The sequence below is a fragment of the Benincasa hispida genome, chromosome 6, assembly GCF_027475165.1.
Source record: "Benincasa hispida cultivar pf3 chromosome 6, pf3_genome.v1.1, whole genome shotgun sequence".
Lineage (NCBI taxonomy): Eukaryota > Viridiplantae > Streptophyta > Magnoliopsida > Cucurbitales > Cucurbitaceae > Benincasa > Benincasa hispida.
Window position 1 is genome coordinate 19,637,951 of NC_143483.1, and position 21,694 is coordinate 19,659,644.

Here is a 21,694-nt window from a genome sequence, read left to right on the forward strand (position 1 = left end):
GATTGGTCTCTTAAGGGATGATCTCGGGGCTTGAATGATATGACATCGCACACCTTCTCATGGCCCGAGAGGTGTCCAAAATTAGTAGGACTATGTTGTATTGTTCACTAGAGGGATCAGTGGTACTTAAGGAGTTAGATGTAACTACAAGGGCAAAACGGTAAATTGGTCTAGCTGTACTTATGAGCATCTGTGAAGGGTTATCGTACTGTTGATTGGTTATATCCGATGGATACAAAAATATATCTGTGGTGAGAAGAGTTTAGCTTTTGGTCTTTAGTGGAATGCCGGCAGTTAACAGATGGTGGATCTCGTGGCTAAAGAGTTTAGTCAGCTATTCACGTAACGTTGGAGCTTCGAGCCATAGGTCCATAATGTCCCCTTGGTAGTTCAATGGATTCAAGTTGAGAATAAGTCTTTGGGTCAATTTGAAGTGTTCAAATTGACAAGAGGGAGTTCGATTATATATGATATGATTGACTTTATGTATGAGATACATTAATTCAGAGGAAAATAGATATAAATATGATTTATATCTAGTGGAGGAAGAAACACTATGATATATATGTGATATTAAACTATAGGTTAATAATAGGATAATTGTGCTAGCGTTTTCTCCGTAACCGTGTGTTAGTGGGAGGTTTCATACAGTTTTGGTAATTGAAGAATAAAATGAAAATCGTTTTCATTTTTTAATAGATGACATAATTTGCTCATGAGTTGTATACAGCCTATCACATAGCAAACCGAGAGACTACTTGATAGCTCAAAGTTTCTACATGATCGTATACACACGTGCCTCTTTTTAAAAAAATCGCATAATTTTTACTAAATGATCGTCTAACGCCTGAGCGTTTTCTAAACGATTGTCCATACGATTGCAACCTATTTACTACACGATCGTGTACCTTCTTCTAAACGATCAAGAATTGTCTATACGATAGACTCAGCCTTCTCTCACTTGCTTGGTCGTTGTATACGATCTTTCTTTCCTCCTTCCCTCTACCAAATTCCAACAGAGCCCACACCTACTGGATTCTCACCCTGAGAATATCGAGGGTTCTAAATGGTGGTATGCAATGTTGTGTACCAGACCCGACATTTGCTATGCAGTAGGGATTGTCAGTTGTATTAGTCCAATCCAGGATTTGATCACTAGATGGTGGTCAAAACAATCCTCAAGTATCTTCGGAGAATGAGGGACTAAATGCTCGTGTATGGAGATCCAGGATTTGATCCTTACAAGATACATAGACTTTGATATTCAGACCGATGGAGATTCTTGCAAATCGACATCGGGGTCAGTTTTCACTCTGGATGGAGGGGTTGTAGTTTGGCGAAGCATTAAGTAAGAATACATCACAGACTCCACTATGGAAGCCGAATATGTAGCCACTTGTGAAGCAGCTAAGGAGGTTGTTTGGTTGAGGAATTTCCTTTCAGATTTTGTAGTTATTCCAAATATGGATTTGCCTATCAAACTTTATTGTGATAACAATGAGGCTATGGAAAATTCGAAGGAGCCTCAGATTCATCGTTGGGGTAAGCACATAGAACGAAAATATCACTTGATAAGGGAGATTGTGCATTGCGGTGATGTGATAGTCACAATGCATCGGAGCACAACGTTGCTGATCCCTTTACAAAGGCTCTCACGGCTAAAGTTTTCAAGGGTCACATGGAGAGTCTGGGTCTGCGGGACATGTGGCATCTTGTCTAAGGCAAGTGGAAGATGATACTGGGGTATGCCCTAGTTTATTGTATATTGTACATTTTTATATTGTATTGTACATTAGTCTCCCGAGGCATTAGGACAAGTGGGAGATTGTTGGGATTGGTGTTCTAATTCTCCCAGAGTTTTGTTGTTTGTAATGTTACACATTGTTTGATGAATAAAATAATTTTTATTTCATTCTGGCATCTACTCATATCCAATAAACAAAGCTCCATGGTTATCTTATGTAAACTTAAACATGTATATGTGATATACAAGTGGATCATGCCTTAAGTGATAACCTAAATAAGTCTGTAGTATAAGGATTAAGGTGGGATACATGATCCTAATAACACTACGGATACAACCCGCTTGGTAGAGGTTTGTAAGTGTTGTAAACTACTAAGATGGTAGATCCTGACCATTCATGTGGCGAGATGCGAGCGGAGGTGTCCTATACAAAGAGTTTGTATAAGACCGGACCACGATATGACTAGACCTTGTATATAATGTCGTTGATACTAGAGACTTACATCTCACCTAAACGACCATAGGTGACACGATCTCAATCCTAAGTGTTTTGCAAACTCCTGCCTTTGAAGGTAGTCCTTTGATTAGTATGGGTAAGAGTGGTCAGATTGCCAACTCAACATGCATACCTTTTTGGGGACTTGTCTGATCTGGGAGCTGGGAACTCAATCCACAAGATGGAATTCACTTTTTTCTCAAAGCAGGGATAAGTAGAGAGATTACTCCCTTAAGAACTGATTCCGAGGTTTGAACATAGTGACCACAACTTTTTTTTGGAAGAGAGGACTCAGTCATAGTAGGACTATGAATTATGTTCATTAGAGGATTCAGTGGTACTTAAAGAGTTAGATGTAACTACAGGGGCATAACGTTATTGGCCCAGCTGTACTTACGAGCGATCTGTGAAGGGTTGTCGCACTGCTGGTTGGTTAAGATGGACACATAATATATCTACAGTAGAAGAGTTCAGCTATCGGTCTTTAGTGGAGTGCCTGACAGTTAACGGATGGTGGATCCCATGACTAAAGAGTTTAGTCAGTTGTTTACATACTGTTGGAGCTTCGATTTACAGGTCCATAAGGTCCCCTTGGTAGTTCAATGGATTCAGTTTAGGATCAGTTCTTGGTGTTGATTTGAAATGTTCAAATTCGATTATATATGATATAATCGGTATGATGTATGAGATACATCTAGTAGAGGATTAATGTAAATGAGATTTACATTAAGTGCTATTGAATAGAAAAGAGCTATGGTTTATATGTTTCATGAGATGAAATATTAAAATTATAAGTTATAAATATAGTATGATAAGTTGGTTATCATTTATATTTATAATAATATTAACTATTGGATAATTAACTCTTTTTCTCTAATAACCAATTGAATGGGAGGTTATTGGTGGTTTCATGGTAACGGTGAGATAAAAGGAAAAATGTTTTCCTAATTTTAGTAAGAAAAGTAAAAGCAAAGATTTGAGATTTCCAATCTCGGAAAAATTCTCATGGAAGTTGTCAGGTAAATAGGATTTACTAAGCGACAGCTTGGATAAGGTAAACGATCGTGTAATATTTGTAGGCGACAGACACTTAGCTAACCGATGAGCTAAACGATCACATAGCTTTTGCTAAACGATCGCTTAGCTTTTGCTAAACGATTGCTTAGCTTTTTCTAAATGATTGGGCATCGACCTATACGATAGGTTCAACCTTCTCCCACTTGCTCAATCTTTTACAAGATTGTTGTATCCTCCGTTCTTCTGCCTCAAACCAAGTCCACATAGAGCCCACCATCTGGATTCTCACACCGAGAATACCAAAGTAGCCTTCTTGTTGGTGTCATACCCAACTCGACACCGTCGAGGTTCTGTGGAGGTCGTTCGTGTTGTTCGAGGTGTTCGTGACCGAGGCGATCGCTGAGTTCAAGTGCGTGGTGTTCGTGCTGTGTAGCAGTTGTGTTGGATGAGCGTTTAAGGTTACTGTGTTGCTGTGTTCGAGCGTTCGTGATCAAGGAGCTTTGTGATAAGTCTACAAATGTGTGTAGCATTTCTCCTTGATCATTTGTATTATCATGCTATAATTTTTGTAATTAATGCATTAACTGTATGTTTGTGTTAATGACTGTAATTGTAAAGTTCATATATGATTGTAATTTGGAATGATCTTTCCGCTGCTCATGGAAATCCTCGTGTTCGATTTCCTTCAGGTGTCATCCTCATTGTTCTCGTGTTCGTGTGGAGGCCGTTCGTGAGTAGACAACCAGGAGATTTGGTGAACGATTGCTTGGACATTCTAGCGAGAGCGAGAGGAGCAGTCCCTTGGAGAGAATGAGATTTTCTATGGAGAAGTGTTCTTCAACTAGTACGTATCTCTTCTTTTTGTTATTGTGTTTGAAAGTAAGTCGATAATTTATAGTATATTGCATATTTATTCTGTTAAAATGTAAATGTGGTAATTCTGTCACAATGAGTTTGGAATGACCCGCTTCTGCTCAGAGGTACTCTTGTATAAGAGTTCCTTCAAAACCAACTTGACTCCTCTAATCAACAACAACACCATTTACTTCTGCCACGTTGAAATGGACCATCAAGTCCACGACATGTTCTTTAACAGAGGCCCCTTCTTTCATATGGAAATTATAAACATATTTGATTGCATCATGCCTCAGGGAGAAGAACGATTGTCCAAACATCCCACACAAAGATTCCATAATCTGTCTGTCAGTACTCATGCTCTCATGTTTTTTGACCAATACATCAGATATGCTGGCAAGAATTTAGGCACAGACTTTTCCATTAGCCCTAAACCGTCTGTCGTATACATCCTGAACATTTCCGTTTGCATTTGAGCTAGGAATGGGAGGAGACTCCTCTGTTATAATGAACCTTAGGTCATCTATCACTAGTATTGTATTTAAGTTTGATTTCCACATAGTATAGTTATCCCCTAAAAGTATATCAGAAGCCAATAGTTGTACTAAAGAACTCGTCATTCTGAAAATATAAACAAATTTTATTAGTGAATTACTTTTAAACCCAATCATGTTTTAGCAAAGTAATAATGTACCCAAAAATCATTATTTTTGCAACGATACTATAGTGAGACAGAATAAGTGCTATCGAGGGGCAGTCAAATACTCCTTCACTAAAGCAAGACAATCTTGACTAAATAGTATCTCCAGAATAACTCATATTCTGATAGTCATTTAGCTACCATTTTTTGTCAGAACTTACTAACACTTTAGTAACTCCGTAAGTGTAACCCTTCACTTTCAGACCTCAGAGGTCGGCCCCAACGATGCTACCAAATTTGAAAGTCAAGGTTGGAAAACGACCTTAGAAATCCTATCCATTTCTGGAGTTTGAGTTGTTTCGAATCCTATGTTACAACCTTTCGAGGGGATAATCGTTGTTAAACGACTAGCAAGGCTGACTTAAAGACAACAAGTAGGCGCAACATAGGAATTTCACGGCCCAAACACGTTGACATATATCCTTCACCCACTTACTATGAACCACTTCCCCCATTCACCTTGATATTGACCCATACAAACACTTTCCGAATCAAAGCGTCATATGAATCTCATGGTGTGAACTTTCTAGGGACGTGAGAGTTGAAATCAATATATCATATATTTGATTTTACATTGAACAACTTCCCCTCATTCACCTTGATCTTGACTCATGCAAATACTTTCCGAATGAAGGTCACTTCCAGAGTGACACGAAGCGTCGCATGAATCTCACGGTGTAAAACTAGCTTTTATTGCATTATGAATTTATTTTTCATTTAATTCAATTGAGTACTTCCATGTCATGTTTTATTTCTTTACTTTTATGCATTAGTAGTGCTGTTCTTAAAATTTCCATGAATGACTGAATAAAACGATGAACACCGCAAAGTCTGATTGACTTGCGTGTTTGATGAATTCAAAAGGAAAAATAAAAATTGGTGTGCATTGCTATGATGAGTGCATCTTACACTAACAAGATACACTTTGCGTTCATCTTACCCAAACGCATTGCGCTGATGGATGTGTTGCACTCGTATGTATTTTTCGCCCGTCCTTAGCAAAAACGCACTATGTTGAGGTAGTGTTGCGCCAGTAGAAATACAGTGTGCCCGTCCTCCAGAAATGCGTTGAGTTGAGGGGTGTGTTGCGTTGATACATGCGTTGTTGCCCGTCCTCTACAAAGATGCATTTGCGTTAATGGATGCATAGTGGTAATCATTAACCGTGCACCCGTCTGAATCAAATACAAAAGATAATTTAATTTCTATGTATAGAAACTATTTCTTGATTCTTTGTACATGCTCAAATTTTGTATTGCGTTATTTGTAATTCTTTGTATACTTGGTTAATTTTTAATACAACTAAGTAACAGTTCTTTCCATATGCGTTAGCCTCTTATTTATCATCGTTTGTCAATTATTGCGATGTTCTTTATCTTTTCTTTTGCGTTATTCATTGCGTTGCCATGATGAGTTATATGCATACCTTTAGAAACATTTCCCACACTTTTTATTTTTTGACTAACACTTAGACAATTCGTAGCAATAACACTGCTTTACCTTTTATCCTTCAAAACTCTGCTCAAACCTTCTTTTCAAAATTTTGACTAAGTGTTTTGTCTTTTCTGTCCAAAACAATGCAATGAGGACATTGCGTATCTCTAAATTTGGGGGTAGGAAAGGTCTGAGCAGATGCGATCAAGTGGATGCGGTCATTAGAAAAATGTGTTCATTGCCAAAAAAAAAAAATCATATAGACTCCAATGTCAGCGCAAGGGAAATTCCAAAACAATCCCAACCTGATAAGAGTTAAGTTGTGAAAGGAACCTGCTCGTAGTTGGATGTTTGCATGACACCTGTGGGAGCAAGCGAAAACGAAGGTGGGTTTCCAAGAACGACGTAATATGAAGAAAAAAATTTATGATGAGAGAAAAATAAAAGAATATAAGAGACAACTCCTCTGACCAGCAAAAGTTAAACTTAGTTAAAAATCAAGAGTTGAAGTTGAGAACCGTAGTTGGATGTTCGCATGACACCCGTGGGAACAAGTTGAAACGAAGGGTGTAACCATGATCAACAGTTTCTAATAAAATAACGCAACCCGACCACCGCATTCAAGTCGTATCAAGTTGTTTTTTTGTATGAAGAGGTAAACATTCTTTTCAAAACAAGAAAGGAATTTTTGAGTAGAGATTTGTTGTATAGAAGAATAAAGTATGGCTTATTTATGAATTATCAAGGATAGAAAGAAATTGTGTTGTTAAGTAATGTTGCCTAGGTGGAGCATTCAGAGCAACCAATCGACGCAAAATTTAGGATAAGAACTGAACAATATTGCTTTAGTAGAAGATATGCTTGAGGACAAGCATATATCTAAATTTGAGGGTGTGATAACTTGTAGAAATACAAGTTATTTATACTGTTTTATTTAGATATTGCAGGTAAAAGAAAGAAAAGTTACGTCGATAGTATAGAAATTGGCTAAGAAATGCGAGAATTATAAATTATAGTCGATACACCCACTAACACCATTGCGATGGTAGAATAGAGTATTTCAATTTCTATTTTGCAGGAAATCAGTCACCGCATGCGTTAATGGCTCAAGGATAAAATAAACAACGCATCTACGTCACATTGCGCCCATCATTCAGGAATGAAGAGATGATCAATGCAATGACGGCGCATGCGACAATTGATCAAGAGCTTAGCGATCAACGCAAATTCAACCGCATGCGGTAATAAAAAATAACACCGCATACGGCGATCGATCGAAGATGTAAAGAGCAACGCATTTGCGGAGGATTCTGACAAATGTACAGCTTTCAGTTGTGCATTTCTGACGGGTTGATTGCGTAACAGAAGGAATATTCACTCCGCCATTTCAGGAACTACCATAACCATAAAGTGGGGACCACGAAGTCAAAGAGCCAAGCTTCACCTATAAATAGCTTCTGCAAATTCACTGAGAGAGATGCTTGAATACATAGAGACGTGTATATACTGATCTGAAGCGATTTCCAGAGTAGATCCGGGATAATTACGAGATAAAGCTGAGAGGTGAGTCTTCGGGCAAAAAATCCTTCCAATCCCCACCGTTGAAGCTCTGTGCGAAGGTCATTTCTACCAGAAAAGCAAGCCTGAGAGGGAAGCTCTCCTCTCCATTTCTACCACACGCCGGAAAGCAAAACCTCCGTTCAGAATCTGTGTCAAGACATTGACACTTCTTCTGTATTTTTTTCTAATCTATATTTCATCACTTGTATTCATCTTCTTAATCTTTCATTCACCCCATGTATCGAATGCTTAATCTTAGTATTAAATGTTATGATCATTACCATTATCATCTTTCTGTCTATTTCCGTTCATCCATAATCCATTTTCTTCATGATGTTTTCTTAATTCCCTGGGTAATTAGCAAGAATTAAGCAAGTAAATTAATTTGTGTTAAGAAAATAATTAAGTTTAGCTAAAGCATGCTCAATGGAATCTTCACCTGTGAGAGCAGAAGTGAAGATGTTATTCCGCCTATCAAGAGAAGGTTGGAAGAATACGTTAACTAAAGCGAGAAGTACTTCCAGAGATGGAAGCAACCTTGCGTTCATCACGTTCATCCCTGTTTCACCATAGAGATATGGGAACGCGACCGATCATCGAGAGGTGTACGCCAAGGGAAAGCGGAACCTTAGTTGCATCTTTAACGCAATTAGCAAACTTGCGATGTTTTTACTATTTAATCCTTCTATTTTTGATTAATCCATAAAGACTTGCTATCACATACCACAATCCTTTGTATAACTTCACAATCAGTCTCGACCTCAGTATCATGTATCATATATCTTGTATCTTGTATCATATTAGTTTAGGATTTTATTTTATCAACGCAACTTTATTTTATTAATGCAATTTTATTTCATCGCAATTTACATTGCTGTATAAACAACCATTCTTTATTAAATTGTAAAAACTGGTCACATATATCACATGAGTAACACATTAACGAAAACAATCCCTGTGTTTGACCTCAGATTATTCTAGAAACTTGTGTTGGAATTATACTTCGTTTCAGCCTAAGGAAACTTGTGACATGCATTACTCCATTGCATACTACAAGCATATCATTAACAATGCATATTTAGAAGTAGTATCGCATAAAGACTAAAGATATAAAAACATCTTGTCAAGTTTATGGCACAGTGCACGCATAAAAGGAAATCATTCTTTAGCGTTACAAGTTTATGGCGCCGTTGTCCGGGATTGGTAATGGTTAGTGTTGAGTATTTTTGTGATATTTTGCAGGACAGATCTCTTTGTACTGGCTGTTTATCGCGAAGAGCAGTTTGATGGTTTATGAATACTGGAATTGATCCAAAAATTCTAAGCTGACCCAGAGATCAAGTGATTTTTCGCGTAGGAACACATCAGAAAGAAATGTGCAACACATTCTCCATACTTGGTGTTACTCCCGAAGGAACTAGATTATATCTCTTCCCGTACACACTGTGGGATGAGGCAAGGAGGTGAGCAATGTCCTTGATGGCATTGTGCAGGTAAGCTTGACCGCCTGCAGAGGTGTGGATTGCGATAATCATGTGTGAAATTTCTTTCAATCAACATCTCTAAAATCTATGTTTAAATGCTTTCTTTATTGCTTTGTGCATTACGTTATTTATTGCTTTCTTAAATTAGCTTTTATTGCGTTATGAATTCATTTTTCATTTAATTCAATTGAGTACTTCCATGTCATGTTTTATTTCTTTACTTTTATGCATTAGTAGTGCTGTTCTTAAAATTTCCATGAATGACTGAATAAAACGATGAACACCGCAAAGTCTGATTGACTTGCGTGTTTGATGAATTCAAAAGGAAAAATAAAAATCGGTGTGCATTGCTATGATGAGTGCATCTTACACTAACAAGATACACTTTGCGTTCATCTTACCCAAACGCATTGCGCTGAGGGGTGTGTTGCACTCGTATGTATTTTTCGCCTGTTCTTAGCAAAAACGCACTATGTTGAGGTAGTGTTGCGCCAGTAGAAATACAGTACGCCCGTCCTCCAGAAATGCGTTGAGTTGAGGGGTCATCATATCCGTAGTGTCACCAGGATCAGGTATTCGTCCTTAATTCTTATACTACAGATCTTTTTAGGTTATCACTTAAGGCATGATCCATACAATACCATGGAGCTTTGTTTATTGGATATGAGTAAATGCCAAATAAAATAACTATTATTTTATTCATAACAATGTGTATAGTTTACAAACTACGAGACTCCGGGGGAATTAGGACACCAATCCCAACAATCTCCCACTTGTCCTAATGCCTCGGGAGACTAATATACAATACATTAAAAATACAAGTACAATATACAATAAACTAGGGCATTCTCTATATCCCAATATCATCTCCCACTTGACCTAGACAAGATGCCGCATGTCCCGTAGACCCAGACTTTCCAGATGACCCTCAAACACTTTAGCCGTGAGAGCTTTTATAAACGGATAGCAACGTTGTGCTCTGATCCGATCTTCGTGTCTATCACATCACCGCGATGCACAATCTCCCTAATCAAGTGATATTTCCATTCGATATGCTTGCCTTTACGATGACTCTGAGGTTCCTTCAAATTTGCCACAACCCCACTGTTATCATAATAAAGAGTGACAAGCAAATCCATATTTGGAACAACTTCCAAATCTGTAAGGAATTTCCTCAGCCAAACAACCTCCTTAGCTGCTTCACAAGCAGCTACGTATTCGACTTCCATAGTAGAGTCTGTAATGCATCCTTGCTTGACGCTTCACCACACTACAACCCCGATGACTATTTACGAGAATCTTTATCAATCTGAAAATCAGAGTCTGTGTATCCTATAAGGATCAAATCCTTATCTCCATATACGATCATGTAGTCTCTCGTTCTCCAAAGATACTTGAGGATCGTTTTGACCGCCGTCTAGTGATCTAATCGTGGATTGGACTGATAACGACTGACAAGCCCTACTGCATAGCAAATGTCGGGTCTAGTACACAACATTGCATACATTAAACTTCCAACAGTTGAAGCATAGGGAATCCGTCTCATCTTCTCAACCTATTGAGGTGTCTTAGGACATTGATCCTTAGACAAAATGATTCCATGTGTGAAGGGTAACAGACCCCTCTTGGAATCCTACATCCTGTACCTGATCAACATTTGATTGATGTACGATGCCTGAGGCAAGGCTAACCTCTTGTTCTTACGATCCCAAATGATCCGGATCCCTAGAACATATTACGTCTCACCCAAATCTTTCATTTGAAACTGGGTGGCTAGCCGCATCTTAATGTCAGTCAGAAACCCTACATCATTCCCAATGAGTAGGATATCGAGCGTTATTTTATTGAATGGAAATATGGATGATATGTGTTGATGGATTACGTTGTGCACTCAAGTTTCCCCAGCGGAATTCAAGTGTAAATTCCTCTGAGTTTCCTGGTAAGTCCAGGGTCGAACACAGGGACTTATGAAAATAGATTGCATTGGTAATTTTTGATGAAAAATTTGCGGTAACGGAGAAAATAAATAAAGTGTTTGGTTTGTCGATTGCGTTGATTAAAAATAAACAGCGAATGCAGCGGAGTTTGAAAAGAGTTGGTAAACGGGAAATGCGATGAATATGCGATGAACGGGTTGAGAAAGGTTTCGGCTAACACTCCCTAGAATACATTCATGCTTTGCGATCATGCAACATCCATACAATAGTAAACTACCTCTCGGCGTGAATGCTATGGCTTCTAATACTAGAACGCATGCGATATATATGCGATAAGTCTACAGGGTTTACACATAAACCTCTATTCCTATTTATGCAATGGCGAAATGACATCCACACAAATATGCAACCACATAATATCATACCTATTCCTAGGGTGCATGCAATGCAGTGTTGACAAACAGAGCTTATCTCTAAGTCCTCATCGCTTGCTTATGCCGATCTAATCTCGTTCTCTCGAGTCTAGATTCTAACCTAGCTCTCTCGAGTCATTAGGTTCTTTCTTTAAACTCTCTCTCGAGTAGCTCTAAAGGGGTGCTGGGCGCAACAAAAGACCAAAAAAATGCATGAACTTGGTTGATGCAAGATTGTTACTATCCTTAGTGAACAACGCATACCTTGCTTAATGTGTCCAACCACTTACCCTCCCAGACAGTTGATTGATGCTGACTTCACTCATAGACAAGCAATGCATTAGCCTATAGACATGCGTTGCAGCAGCTTCACACTAAGCAAATAAGGTTACTCACACACTCGCGCAACGCACACCTCTCGGTGGGTTGCTACATGCTTCATATTCCTAATCCACATGACTAAGTATGCAATACCCAAGTAATCCCACTAAGTGCTACAATGAAAGTAAAGATGCTAAGAAAAAAAGATGGAGATGGAGTCGAAGGAATAGAGAAATGCATTAAAAACACATTGTATTAATTTCTTAATTCCAAAATGTCATACAATACAATATAGGGAAAAGAAAGGAAAAGGAAAGGACCAGCTGAAAGCAAAGCGGATGTGTGTCAAGGCTGCCGGTGGTGCCATGAATGGGCAGAGGAGCTGACTCTCTCAAGATCTAACTCCAGTCATCACTCGGAATGGATGAAGGGGGTGAAGAACTCTTAGGCGTCTTCTCACGCATTTTGTTTGGATCGCGGGGAAAATCCCCGGTTGAGGGATAATCTCCCGAATGATTGAATTTCATCTCTTCGGCCTCTATTTATAGAGTTGGGTCACCGACAGCATTAATTGGATTGCTCTGAGTCTGACATTCGACGCGTTTGTCCTTTCTGAACCTCTGCCACTAACGGCGTGGTAGGTGAAATGTCAACATCATCTTTGGATTTTCTCGAGGTAGATGCGTTGATGCATTCATTCCACCTACCTTGCGTTGATCCCATTAGTTGCGTTGTCAAGCAGCCGCAATCATTCAATGACTGCATTCGCTTAATACCGCAACTCTACACGATGACCGCATTCACTTGACGAGCGCAACTCCCATACGATGGACGCATACGACTGATTACTGTACGCTAATTTTGATTGTCTTTAAAATAAGTATGTGAACAAATATGGATAATGATGAATGTGAATCATACAAGCTCATGTTTGCATAAACTTGATGACTTGGAAAGATGGAGATGGAGTGTGGATGCTGTGTTATGCTTATTGACACTTTATGTGATACTACTTCTAGATGTATGCGTTATTAATGAAATGCTTGTAGTATGCTATACGTTGTCATAAGTTTCCTTGCGCTGAAACCAAGTACAATTCCAACGCAAGTTTCTCGAAGTGATCTGAGGTCGAACACAGGGATTGTTTTCGTTAATGTGCTACATTTATGACATATGCGACTAGGGTTTTTACAATTAACAAAGATTGTGTGTTTGTACAGGAAAATAATTTGCATTAAAGTAAAATTGTACAGATGACCTAAAGTTGCGGTAATAAAATAAAGTGTGATAAACCTAAGCTAACGTGATGCAAGATACAAGATACATGATATACATGATGCTGAGTTCGAGACTGACTGTGAAGTTTATACAAAGGATCGTGGTATGCGATGGCAAGGCTTAATGGATGAAGCAGAAAGAGAAAGAATAATTAGTACAAACATTGCAAGTTTGTTAATTGCGTTAAAGATACAACTAAGGTTTAGCTTTCCCTTGGCGTACACCTCTCGGTGATCGGCCGCGTTCCCATATCTCTATGGTGAAACAGGGATGAACGTGGTGAACGCAAGGTTGCTTCCATCTCTGGAAGTACTTCTCGCTTTAGTGAACGCATTCTTCCAACCTTCTCTCGATAAGCGGAATGGCATCTTCACTTATGCTCTTACAGGTGAAGATGTCGTCTAGCATGCTTTGACTTAAATTAATTATTTCCTTAACCCAATTAATTTACTTGCTCAATTATTGCTAATTATCCAAGAGATTAAGAAAACATCGTGGAGAAAGTGAAATATGGATGAACGGAAATAGGCAAAGAGATGGAGATGGAGATGGAAATGATCATAACATTTATTTATAGAATTAAGCGTCTGATACATGGTTTGAATTATAGACTAAGAAGATGAATACAATTGATGATAAAGAGATAGAAACAAATACAGAAGAGTTCAACATCTTGGCACAGATCTGAGCGGTGGTTTTGCTTGCCAGCGTGTGGAGTGGATGAAGAGAAGAGCTACCCTCTCAGGCTTGCTCGTCCGGTAGAAGTGACCTTCGTACAGAGCTTCAATGGCGGGGATCGGAAGGATTCTTTCCCTGAGACTCACCTCTCGGCCTTGTCTCTTAGTTCTTCCCAAATCTACTCTGATTAGTCGCTCAACCAGTCTCTCTCTCGGATCAGTATATACACTTTTCTCTGTATTCCAACATATCTTTTCAGTGCAATGGCCTGAGCTATTTATAGGCTTAGCTTTGACTCTTTTCATTGTGGTCCCCACTGTATTGTTAAGGCAGTTCCGAAAATGGTGGAGTGAATATTCTTTTTGTTACGCAATCAATCCCTTCAGAAATGCACAACGGTCAGCTGTACACGTGTTAGAATCCTCCACAATTGCGTTGCTCTTTACATCTTCAATCGTTTGCCCGCATACGATGTTGTTTTTGATTACCGCATGCGGTTGAGATTGCGTTGATCGCTTAGCTCTTGATCAATTGTCGCATGCGTCGTCATTGCGTTGATCGTCTATTCATTCTTGAATGATTGGTGCAATGCGACGTAGATGCATTGTTCAGATTATCTTGAGCCATGAATGCATGCGATGACTTGATTTCCTGCAAAATAGACTTGAAACATTCTTTTCTACCATCGCAATGGTGTTAGTGGGTGTATTGACGACAATTTATAATTCTCGCATTTCTTAGCTAATTTCCATACAATTGACACAACTTTCCTTTCTTTTGGCGCAATATCTAAATAAAATAATATAAATAACTTGTATTTCTACAAGTTATCACACCCCCAATATAGGCTCAGCTTTGACTCTTTGCATTGTGGTCCCCACTATATTGTTAAGGCAGTTCTAGAAATGGTGGAGTGAATATTTCTTCTGTTACGCAATCAATCCCTTCAGAAGTGCACAACGATAAGCTGTACACGCGTCAGAATCCTCCGCAATTGCGTTGCTCTTTACATCTTCGATCGTTTGCCCCCATGCGGTGTTGTTTTTTTATTACCGCATATAGTTGAGATTGTGTTGATCGCTTAGCTCTTGATCGATTGTCGCATGCACCTTCATTACGTTGATCGTCTATTCATTCCTGAATGATTGGTGCAATGCAATGTAGATGCGTTGTTCAGATTATCTTGAGCCATGAACGCATGCGATAACTTGATTTCCTGCAAAACAGACTTGAAACATTCTTTTCTACCATCGTAATGGTGTCAGTGGGTGTATTGATGACAATTTATAATTCTCGCATTTCTTAGCTAATTTCCATACAATTGACGCAACTTTCCTTTCTTTTGGCCGCAATATCTAAATAAAATAGTATAAATAACTTGTATTTCTACAAGTTATCAATTACTGCAACATCCATGCATTGATCAATGCCTTTGCCTTTGCGATGGAGTGTTTCTCTGCATGTAGTCGTCTATGCGGTGGTCCGGTTTCCGTGTTTGCGTTCATTTCCCGCATTAGCTACAAAGATAGAACATTTAACGCATAATTAACGCAAAATAACGGGTTAGCTGAGATTCGACATGCTAATCGACGCAAACTCATATTTTCGTGAATTCCTATCATGATCGATGCATATTCTGCCCAACAACCTTCATAATTCTATGTAAAAGGCCTAAGATGACATGCATTTCTGCATGTCATCACACCCCCAAACTTAAAAATTATGCTTGTCCTCAAGCATGCGTTATACTTAAGAAATTCTAACTCAGCTTCATGCTTTCCTTTGCGATGACCAGCTTTTTAGAATATAATTTACACACACCTTTGACCATCATCGCAATGCTCTTCTCCACTTAGGCTACTTCTTCAAAAAGATCTTGTCTAAGTTAAATCCGGCAAGCCTTTGCTCCAAAATTTTTTATTCATTTACCACAATTTTGTGTTTAGCTTTTTGAGATTGTGTTCATTAAAAAAAAATACTTCAAAACTTTGCGATGATTTATTGAAATGCGGCGTTGAACTTGGTTATGCCCTTCGTTTTGGCTTACCCCTACGTGTGTCATGCAGACATCCAACTTCGGTTGTGTTCCATATTCAACATCAACTCTTGTCTCTTTTGATTTGGCTTACGTCGGACAGAGGAGTTATGCTAATGTGTTGATCCTGACGACTTGCCTTCGTTTTGGTTTGCCCTCACATGTGTCATGCAGACATCCAACTACGAGCAAGTGCCTTTCATAACTTAACTCTTATCAACATGGGTTTCCCCATAGTGTTGACAGTGGAGTTATTATTCCAAAAAACTCACTTCAACTTTTTATTTTATTTTATTTTATGATCGCAATATAATGAACGCAATTCCCCAAGACTGCTGCCACCCCCAAACTTAGAGGTTGGCAGCATTCTCACCGCAAAGCTAAAGATAAAATTACAAGAATGCATTAATAAATGTTTGAACAAAGATTTGCACAAGATAAAACTCAAGACTTCCAAAATTTGAAGAAGCTAATAAAAGTGAAGAATTCCTTGCGTTGATTAGTTAGAAAATGCAGTGAACTATACGTACCATTATAGAAACATCGCAAAACAAGGCAATCGGGAAAAAGAGAATTTCAAAAGAATAAGGCATACAAGATAACAAGAAAAGACCTCAGGCAGAACAATGCATGCGCTTATGCATTGGAATCCACGCGATTGAAGCCATGCGTTGAAGGGTGAAAGCAATTCTTTTGTTGAACTACGAACTGAGGAGACTTATTGTTGCACCTACAAGAGCAAATGTACCACAACCAAGAAAGCAGCCATATATCCAAAATAACAATGAAAATAAAATAAATAACCTATACTAAAAAAGTGAAGTAAAGATAGAGCAGAAGATGTCCTTGGAAAAATAGGAGTGTTGTCACCGCAAGGAGTCTTCCATGCAGGAGATGTCTCTCAACTTCTTGGGTCAAGTTGCCCTAACCATTGGAACTTCCGGCAATTGTTGGGCGCATGTTGGCCACTATGAGCTTAGAACTGCTTTCAGTTCTTTTCCGACTGATTGCCCTTCTACCATGAGGTCAACATTGGCTTTCAGCGCATCGCCTACACTTCAATATTGTTTGCAACCTGGTCGTACAAGCTGCAATACACCTAAGATAAAAAGTTTGCTCGCAGCGACACAAAACTTAACAAGCATTTAGCTGTCAAGTCCCCGGCAACGACGCTAAAAACTTGATGCGTTATTTTATTGAATGGAAATATGGATGATATGCGTTGATGGATTGCGTTGCGCACTCAAGTTTCCCCAGGGGAATTCAAGTGTAAATTCCTTTGAGTTTCCTGGTAAGTCCAGGGTCGAACACAGGGACTTGTGAAAATAGATTGCGTTGGTAATTTTTTATGAAAACTTTGCGGTAACGGGGAAAATAAATAAAGTATTTGGTTTGTCGATTGTGTTGATTAAAAATAAAATAACAAATGCGGTGGAGTTTGAAAAGAGTTGGTAAACGGGAAATGCGATGAATATGCGGTGAACGGGTTGAGAAAGGTTTTGGCTAACACTTCTTAGAATGCGTTCATGCTTTGCGATCATTCAACATGCATACAATAGTAAACCACCTTTCGGGGTGAATGCTATGACTTCTAATACTAGAACGAATGCGATATATATGCGACAAGTCTACAGGGTTTACACATAAACCTCTATTCCTATTTATGCGATGACGAAATGACATCCACACAAATATGCGACCATATAATATCATACCTATTCCTAGGGTGCATGCGATGTAGTGTTGGCAAACAGAGCTTATCTCTAAGTCCCAATTTCTTGGTTATGCAAGCCTAATCTTACTCTTTTGAGTCCAGATTCTAACCTAGCTCTCTCGAGACATTAGGTTCTTTCTTTAGACTCTCTCTCGAGTAACTCTAAAGGGTATTTTGCATAATATAAAACAAGACAATCGCAAGCAATAAACTTTCTAGGTCATGTTAGCTTAGTTCTTCTTAACCCATTCAATTAGTTTAGCTACTCATGCGTATTAAGAGAGTAAGCAGATGTAGAAATAGAACTTCCATTGAATAGGTATGAAGATGAAGTACAAATAACAATGCAAGTATAATAAAGAGCCTGGTAGCAATTTCTTGTTGCCAGGCGTTTACATTGTTTCTACTCGTGCTCTAAAGATAATCTCGTTCTCGCGAGAGTCGGCCTGCTATATGCTCTTACGCCCCAAGGTTCTCTCTCGAGTTACTCTGGGCGATCTCCGACGCCACCACTCTTCTCTTACTCTGCCGTAAAATGGAAAAGAAAACTATGAACAGAAGCAACTGGTTAACTCGTCAACCGATCAACCCCTTTTCTAAAGAATGCACTTGGTATTTATAGGGCATCCATGGTGAAAGGTTGCTTCTCTCTCCTGGTAGTACAGATGGGATAGCTTTAATTCCTGATTGACGGACCGAATAGTTATCACCGATAAAACTGAATGTACTTCATGACCATTATCGGTTGTCATCTTAATTTGGATTCGACTGTCATCAGCTTTCTGCCCCATCGTTCTTAATTGGCCTTTCACCTAGATGCGCCCACCATGTTGTGTTAACCAAGTTGCGGCGATTCTTCTTGGGCGAATGTTTGCGAGCAAGATCAATGCAAAGCTTTGCGGTGAAGTTGCGCTCGACCAGTGAATTCCTACGATCGCCATCTTTGCATTACGTTAACGCATATTCTGCAAAAAAAAAATATAAAGATTACCTGTTCTAATGCGTTGGACGCATGCGACCTGCAATATTATAGAATTTATGCTTAATGGATGCAATTTAACATATTTTATCAACGCAATCCAACATTGTTTGAGAACTTGGCACTATGATAACGTACATTTCTGCATGTCATCAGATATCATCCACATACGTACCATGAAAGCTACAGAGTTATTGATGATTTTCTAATAAACACAAGGCTTATCAACATTCTGACCAAAGCCAAACGATTTGACCACACAGTCAAATCTAATGTTCCACAGTCTAGATGCATTTTTCAACCCATAAATGGACCTATTAAGCTTACAAACTCTTTGCTCTTGATTTGGAACTATGAACCCCTCTGGTTGAGCCATCTAGATGGTTTTCTCAAGATTACCATTAAAAAAGGTAGTCTTGATGTCCATTTTCTATATCTCATAATCATAAAATGCGGCTATGGACAAGAGTATACTGATAGACTTCAGCATGACAACAGGTGAGAAAGTTTCCTCATAGTCCACTCCCTCGACTTGGGTATAACCCTTTGCCACGAATCTAGCCTTAAAGGTTTGCACCTTGCCATTTACACCTCATTTTCGCTTATAGATCCACTTACACCCTATAGGTTTTACCCCATCAGGCTGATCCATAAGCTCCCAGACTTTATTGAAGTACATAGACTCCATCTTCTGGTTCATGGCTTTAATCCACTCATCTTTGTCAACATCCTCCATTGCTTACTTAAAAGACAATGGATCCTCGACCCCATCATTAGAAATGACGTTTTGGGCTTTAGTCAAACCCATGTAGCATTCTGGTGGGTTCATAACCCTCCCACTACATCGAAGTAGTCTCAATTTTTTAGATGGTTGACTAGATGACTCAACTTCAACAACTCTTGTTGATCTGTCAGTCTGTTCAACAACTTTTGTTGAACCCTCAGTAGTCTCACTAGATATCTCATGTAAAGCAAGCTTACTTCGTGGTTTATGATCCCTGATGTGGTCTTCTTCCAAGAAGATAGCATTTTTAGAAATAAACACTTTATTCTCACTCGGATCATAGAAGTATCCACCCCTCGTTTCCTTAGGGTAGCCTACAAAGAGGCAACCTTTCGAACACGGTTTCAACTTCACCAGGTTAGCCGCAAGCACGTGGACCGGACACCCCCAAATCCTGAAGTGGCATAAACTACCTTTACGGCCTCTCCACAGCCCAAAAGGTGTTTTAAAAACACTTTTCGAGGGAACGTTGTTCAAAATATCACAAGCAGTTTCTACTGCAAAACCCCAAAATGAGTCTGGAAGATGAGCATAACTCATCATAGACCAAACCATGTCCAACAAGGTTCTGTTTCTCCTTTCTGATATACCATGCTGCTGAGGTGTACCTGGGGCCGAGAGTTGGGATGTAATTCCATGTTCTATCATATAGTTATGGAATTGGAGGTCCATATACTCTCCATCACGATCAGATCATAATGTTTTTATCTTTTTACCTAACAAGTTTTCAACTTCAGCCTTATACTCCTTGAACTTGTTAAGGGCTTCAGACCTACATTGCATTAGGTAGAGACACCCGTACCTTGAATAATCATCTATGAAAGCGATGAAATATTCATACCCATCTTGAGTCCTAACACTCATCGGACCACAGAGGTTAGAATGTACAAGCTCCAAGGCTTGCTTAGCTCTGTAACCTTTTCCAGTAAAAGGTTGTTTGGTCATCTTGCCTTCAAGGCATGATTCACATATCGACAAGGAATTTTCTTTTAAAATCTTTAGAAGTCCACATTTCACCAACTGCTCAATCCTATTGAGATTGATGAGACTTAACCCTATATGCCAAAGATGGGCGTTTTCCTTAGGCTAAACCTTTGGTAGCTGTTGTTGTCGTACTAAACATTTCAGTATTAAACAAGGCCTTTATGACTAATGACCTTAGTACATATAAGTTACTTTTCATTGAACCAAACCCAATCTCCATCCTATTCTTGAAAAGAAACACTTTACTCTCAGAAAAGAAGATGGTATAACCTTGGTCAATGAGACAAGAAACCGAGATTAAGTTTCTTTTGATATAAGGAACTACAAAAACATTATCCAGTAATAGATAATGTTTCTTGTCCAAAATTAACTTTAGCCTGCCTACAGCAACAACTGAAACAACCTCACCAATATCGACTCGAAGAGTTATCTCTCCCCGTGGCAATATTTTTCAGGAACTAAATCCTTTATAAGTGGAACTGGCGTGGTTAGTAGCACCAGAATCAAGGATCCAGGCAGAATTATCATTCTCTACCAAACATGTCTCCAAGACCAATAAATCATATTTATTGTCTTTAGACATCCTCCTCTTTAGGAGAGTAGTGTGATCAGTATCATAACCTAAATAAGCTCTAAGTTCCATTTCAGAGAACACTTCTCGTCGATGAACATTAATAGAGTCAGCAACACTTGCTTTCTTTTCCTGGAGTTTTACTTGGGAACTGGCACCACTGGTTTTGTCATCCATCCCTTTATGCTCAAAAAGTAAGAACTGATGTTCAAACAATTCTTGCAATGAGTCTAGGATCTCACGTGTAATGACCTGTTCTCAACCCTTTTGGCCAAAACATCAGGTATGCTAGCCAATATGTGAAGTCGAGCTAATTAATTAGCCTTCATCCACATCTCATATGCATTACAAAAACTTTGCAGTGTATCAAAGGTCGGGACTTGAGGACACTCCTCAAACATGAAAAACTCGAGGTCATTTACCAAGAAATACGTTTTACATCTCTTTGCATTGTATGAAATTGATCAAACTAGAGGCATTTAACCGAAAATCAAACATGTTGTTGAAAATAAAAACACATCGAGCTAGTTAGGTTTTAAGCAAATACTTGTTGAAAAACAAACAACATCCAATACGATTTAGCAAAACTAACATGAACCCCGTGTGACATCTAGTTTCGCAATGATGCTCCAAAGGTTTAGGACAAAAGCCGCCGAAGGGTGGCTAATTTATCCTTCCTCTGAATTGAGACATTCTTAACCAGCCATTAA